The sequence below is a fragment of the Sinocyclocheilus grahami genome, unplaced genomic scaffold (genome assembly GCF_001515645.1).
Source record: "Sinocyclocheilus grahami isolate Dianchi unplaced genomic scaffold, SAMN03320097.WGS_v1.1 scaffold575.1, whole genome shotgun sequence".
NCBI lineage: Eukaryota > Metazoa > Chordata > Actinopteri > Cypriniformes > Cyprinidae > Sinocyclocheilus > Sinocyclocheilus grahami.
In genome coordinates, this window is record NW_015505754.1 from 457,166 (window position 1) to 463,666 (window position 6,501).

Here is a 6,501-nt window from a genome sequence, read left to right on the forward strand (position 1 = left end):
TAAACATTGTCACTGTCTCTATCTCCCTTCATCTCTCGCCCACCATGTCTTCAGATCATAGTTAAAATGTTTTAGAAAGGATTTTTAATAGAACCCCCCCCCCACACACACACACACACCTATCTCTCTCTCTCTCTCTCTCTCTCTCTCTCTCTCTCTCTCTCTCTCTCTCTCAAGTTACCGGGTTTAAAGTGGAAACTTCATCCTTTATTTCAACACGAATCAATTAAAGCACATCTTGAGGATTACCAAAGCACACACACACACACAACACAGAGCTTCTACAATTAGAAATTTAGTCTCTCTCCATCCTAAGAGCAATTCCCAAGTTTGCATATCTCATTAGCTGGTGAAGAGAGACACAGCGTTTGCTCTAATCACCTCAACACATTTAGTGAAAGAGACGCGAGGACCCTTGAATCTATGTCTCGCACGTGTAGTTTGAACGCTATCACAAGAGGAGCTATTTTACTTATCGTTTTCATGTTCGTTCTGGTTTTAGATCAGACAAAAGCAACGAATATTCACACTTGATTCCTATTCTACTTTCATATACATTTTTGATTCAAATCCCAGTTTATAATGTTGTGATTGATCTTTAAGCTCTTTATTGAAGAATTTTTTTGATCAAACAAAAGAAACAAAGGAGCTAAAATGTTTGATTTTTGTTGTTTTAATACAAAAAAAGTATTAAAATTGGTCAAATTACAGATTTTTTTTTAAAACTTGATAATTTGAGGCCATTTTCATTGCATCCCAGTTTAAAGGGGTCATTTGATGCTGGTAAAAATAACATTATTTTGTGTATTTGGTGTAATGAAATGTGTTTATGGTAAGGTTTATAAAGAATATCTCTTTGGATTTGAGACTTTAGTCTTTGCAACTTTACAGATCTTCTTTATGCACCAAGAGCTTGTAACACTCCAAAGAGAAAGGAAAAATTGAAATCGCATCATATGACCCCTTTGATGAACAGAGGACTGCAACTAAGCCATTTATATGCTGATATACTGTGAATATTTTGTCCGAATATTACACAGCTTCTTTTCAATGGCCTTTTCACTGGAAAATATTATTTTCCCCAACATAATATAGGTATAGCATTTGCTTGGCACGTTTCAAGGAATTTGTTCAAACAGACTCGTATCACATCTCAGCTGGTGTTTGGACCAAATGCATGCGAAACACTCTCTGGACAGTTCAGAGGAAGATTCTGTGCTCCGATAAGACCAGATTTGGTTTTGGATGTTTAGCATAATGTTTGGCATACGCCGATGGCAGCAGGAAAAGCATCATCCGTACAGTCAGGCCTGGTGCTGGTAATATGCTTTAGTGTTGCAAGTGCTGGAAAACTCATAAAGACAGAAGGAAAAATGAGTGGCGCTGTAGCATGCCGTCCATGGGACTGAGATGATCTTTCAGCATGACAGTGATCTATAACATGCCATAAAACTGACGTGAGTGACTCGAAACCAAAAGATTAATGTCCCAGCACAGAATCCAGTCCAACTGAGCATCTGCAGAAGAACTTAAGCTTCCTTCCAACCCGATGGAGAGTTTTTCATTCTGCCAAAAAGAATGAACATACGAGAGCCAACATTCAAAACAAAGCCGAAGCGACTCTGATTAGAGTTCACCTTTACTCTGTTTTTATGTATTTCATGTTGTATTCCATTCCATCTGCAATGTCTCAGAAACCATCCAGAACACACTAACAACTGCATAGCAACTACTCAGAATACCCTGGTAAACGCATAGCAATGCTGTAGTAACCTCAGCTGCTTTAGCAACGACCCAGAGCACCCTGATAACCTCGGAGCACCTTAGCAACACCCTAGCAACCTCCTAGCAACCAGACCTGCTCTAGCAACTGCCTAGCAACCACACAGAACACACTAACAACCTCCTAGCAACCACCCAGAATACCTTAGCAACCACATATTAACACTCTAGAGAAACCAACTGCCTAGAAACCACCCAGAACACCCTAGAGACCACATAAAAGCACCATAAGCAACTTCATAGCAACACACTAGCAACCTTCTTGCAACCACCCAGAATACCCTACCAACCACATAGCAACACTCTAGCAGCTGGTCCAGAACTGCTCTAGAAACTGCCTAGCAACCATCCAGAACACCCTAACAACCTCCTAGCAACCATTCCGAACACCTTAGCCACTGCATAGCAACAACACAACAAGCTTCTAGCAAACACCCAGAACAAACTATCAACTGCATAGCAACCACTAAGAATACCCTAGTAACCCCATAGCAACAAATAGCAAAATCAACTGCCTATGAACCACCCACAACACCCCAATGACCACATTAGCAACCACCCAGAATACCTTAGTAACGGCATAGCAACCACAACCACCTAGACAACAACTAGAACAAACTATCAACTGCATAGCAACCTCATACCAACACTCCCACAACAACTAGTTTAGCAACTGCATAGCAACCTTCCAGAATACCCTAGAAACCTTCTAGCAACCACCCAACACACCCTAGGAACTGCCTAGCAACCACCCAGAATACCTTGGCTACTTCCTAACATCATCCAGAACATCCCAGTGACCACATAGCAACACCATTAACAACTGCCTAGCAGAAAACCCTATCAACTGCATAACAGCAACACCCTAGCAACCACCCTGAATACCTTAGTAATGGCACAGCAACATCCTAGTAGCAACCACCCAGAACCTCAAAGCAACAGCCTAGCAACCATCCAGAACACCCTAGCAATCACATAGCAACACCCAAGCATCATTATATCGATCTGTTTGTCATCGTGGCCTTAAACAATTCGAACGTCATGCTTTTAAAACTAGTTTTAATGCAGTTCGATTATGAAGACAAACTTGGTCTTTTTTCTTTAGAATACCATGCACTGATGAATTATTCACAATAACTTCAAGAACGTGTATCAAGAAGTAAATTTGAGGATTTTTGTGGATTGTTTTGCAGTGCATCCACACCTGACCAGTGCGCGTGCAGTATAGTTTAGTGTCGCCTTCTCATGCGCTCACAAAGCTCCGCGCATTCAGAGGCTTCTGGGGAGGCAAAGCCGCGTCTCCATGGAGCCCAGAAGGCGGAGCATCCACGGTGCTATGGGAAAACAATCTGGACAATATGAAGGACAGACAGAAGAAGCGCAACAAAAGGCTTTAAGAGCGGCAGACAGCTCGTTCAAACCCTGAGCGCGTATGTGTGAGGCATTGTCTACATACACACCATCCATCACGCGGTCAGGTGGCTCTCTCCCGCTCTCAGCATTCTCTTCAGTGCTCTTTCTGCAGCATGAAATCAATTTTTAGCTCCTCATTTCCTTTGCCAAAAAAAATAGGCAAGTCTGCCAGACACACACACACACACACACATTCCTCCTGTATTCCCAGTGGTCTTGTTAGGTGGAGTCTGAGTTTAATTCTTGCCTTATTTAAATTAAGCAGCATTTTAGTTCATTGATGATGATCCTAAAACACACACACACACAGTGATCAAAGATGCACCCACACACACACTGTCTTCATTGTCCAGACCACCCAGTGTGTGTGTGTGTGTGTGTAAGGGGTTACTTATATATAGTTAGGGGAGCAAACTGCCTCCAAAAGTTAACTGGAGCTCTTCGGGGAACACCCATGTGCATTCTTAATTGAAAGATTGTCATAAAGTAATTCTTTTTAATTATGCATTATTTTTTGTAATTTCAATCTTAATGCGTTACTTGCCATTACTTTGTAATTAATTGTGTAATTTACTAGCAATTAAAAATTGGTTCTATTCCAAATTTTTTTCAGTGTAGTTGTTTTTCCATTTGCAGTTAAAGTAATCTTTTAATTATATATAATAAAGATATTATATAATAAAAATATATTTATAAAAAGGCAAACGAATTTGAGTTAGTCTGTAGGAATAATTATTATTATTTTTTTATTATGATTGATTGATTTATATTAATTTGTTGTTTTCATGTAAGAATGCAAAACATTTTCTTTTAAGGTTTGGGCTGGTCTGTAGGAATAATAACTAACCTTATATAAAAACGTTGTCATGTCCTCATTTATATAGATAAATAAATGTGTGTAAAAGAGTTTTGCTTTACTTTTTAAGAGGCAATTCTTCTATGAAATATTAGTTTTTTCCACTTTCAGTTCATGTATTTTATTTTATTTATCATTATGATGATTAGAATTTTTTTTATTTATTCATTGTTTGCATTCAAAAATGCAAAGCATTTTCTTTAAAGGTTTGGCCTGGTCTGTAGGAATAATCATTTGCTTTATATAAAAACATTAGCATTAACAAAGTAAACAAACCATATAGTGTGTCTTATTTAGAGTGCTAGGCTTTGCTTTACATTCTCATATGGAATACAAGCAGTTTTCCAATGATGTTTGATGTTTTGGTGGAAAATTTTGAGGTGAAGACAGTGTATTTCCAGTCAAATGTTCCCGATATTCCATCGGAATGTTTGTGATGTTCTGCTAGAATTAACATTTCTGGAGCGTGTCAGATGGCTGTCCAAAATCCCGTACGTTATCCCGCATGAATTTTTCTAATTATTCCGTCTTCGTTTTTCTTAGTGTCGGAAGAAAACAGAAGGAGAGACTGAAAAGAGAAGATGTTGTGACGGAATTTTCATCATCTTCTCTGTGACTGGTGTCGGAGCGAGCGGTCGGATCCAAAGAGGCTTTGTGTCGTTATCACGGCCTGCTGAGTGACACGCGCTCACACACACACACACGCTGCACGGCTGCAGGTGCAGGATCCTGGAATGTGTTTGAAATGATGTTCACCTGCAGGGGCCGTGAGAACCTGAGGGACTCAACAGAAACACGAACTCCAGAGAGATCAAAGGTCAGAGGTCATCTTCCTGCTCTCATGTGAAATATCCAGTCTGGATATTGACACGCGCACACACACACACATGCTAGAGCATTTCAGTACAAATCTTGAACAGGTGCAGCAAGCGTCTCAAAGTCAGGATATGAGGAGAAACTTTGTGCGAAGGCCTGGACGTTTCTCTAGCTACGCAAACTTGATTTCATGCATCATGTTCTGAAATATGTCTGAGTGCAATCCATGACAACAATAATGTTTTTTTATTCCAAAATGTATCAATATACAAAAAATGAGGCAAAACAAGATAGAAACTTGCATTATGAGCTAAATATAAAATTTTCATTGTTAAGACTGATTAACAAAATCTCAAATGCATACAGCATACATTCATGTAACATGTACATATAAATATATCCATGCATCAAATAATTAAAAATGTAAATAAATATAAAAAGAATAAATACATTTAAAACGAATAAACAAACGTTTATGCAAGAGCATTAAGAAAACGCTTCTAGCTACGCAAACTTGATTTTGTGCATCGTGTTCTGAAATGTGTCTGAACGCAATTCATAACAATGCAATGTTGCATTCTCAGTTTTTTATTCCAAAATGTATCAATATGCAACAAATGAGCCAAAACAAGATAGAAACTTGTATTACAAACTAAATATGCAATTTTCAATGTTAAGATTCAAATGCATACGTGTACACAATAATGTGACATGTACATACACATATTTCCATGCATCAAATAATTGAAAATATCTAAACAAACAAAATCAATTGGAAATAAAGAATTTCCAATAATCTCAATAACTTAGTGGCGTTCTTATTTTTCATAAATCTTATCAAACTAATATTTAACTCCAGTTCACTTAAAAAAAATTAAAAACTTTGAAAAGCTTTGCCTCAAGGGCCGCTAGAGTGTAAATCGCTTTCCATCATTTTTCTTTTTCAGCTAATGCCAGGTTCAGACTACACAATATTTTTGTCGGTCACGATATTCACTGTGTCAGATTACACGATTTTGACTCCTAAAATCTTGTCGTGTCGTGGACAAGAAACATGTCAGACTACACGTTGCTTCCCGACCATTCATCGCGTGCCGTCTTTAACGAGAAGGCGGAACTAGCGACTGACTTTCGAAAACAACCGTGTAAACATTGCTGAAGCGCTTCCGCTATCGTTCGCCAGCATTTTTCTTTCTTTGTTCTGTCGTGGTAGTCCCTCGATGACACATCATACAGGCAGGAGTACTGTTGCCACAGCTCCCCGAACCTTTCCTCCATCTCATAATTCCACCTAGCAACACCATTTCGCCATGTTTAAAAACTATGTATGAAAGAGCTTCTGTGCTGCTATTGGTCAACGTCACCAATGTGACAGAACTCGTCGTGGACGACGGGAAAAAAATCAAGCATGCTAGTCTTTCTGTCATGATGTCGTGAAGCATCGCAGATGTGGAATCGGCTAAAATCGTGTAGTCTGAACCGGCATAAGGCTGGCCACACACTAGAGGATTTTAAGGCCGATTTTAAGCCCGATTTGCACCCCCCGTACGATCGGGGGGTGTGGCACGATTCACGGCTTGTCGCAAGTGATTTTTTGTCCAGTCTTTCTGTCGTGATGTCGTGAAGCATCGCAG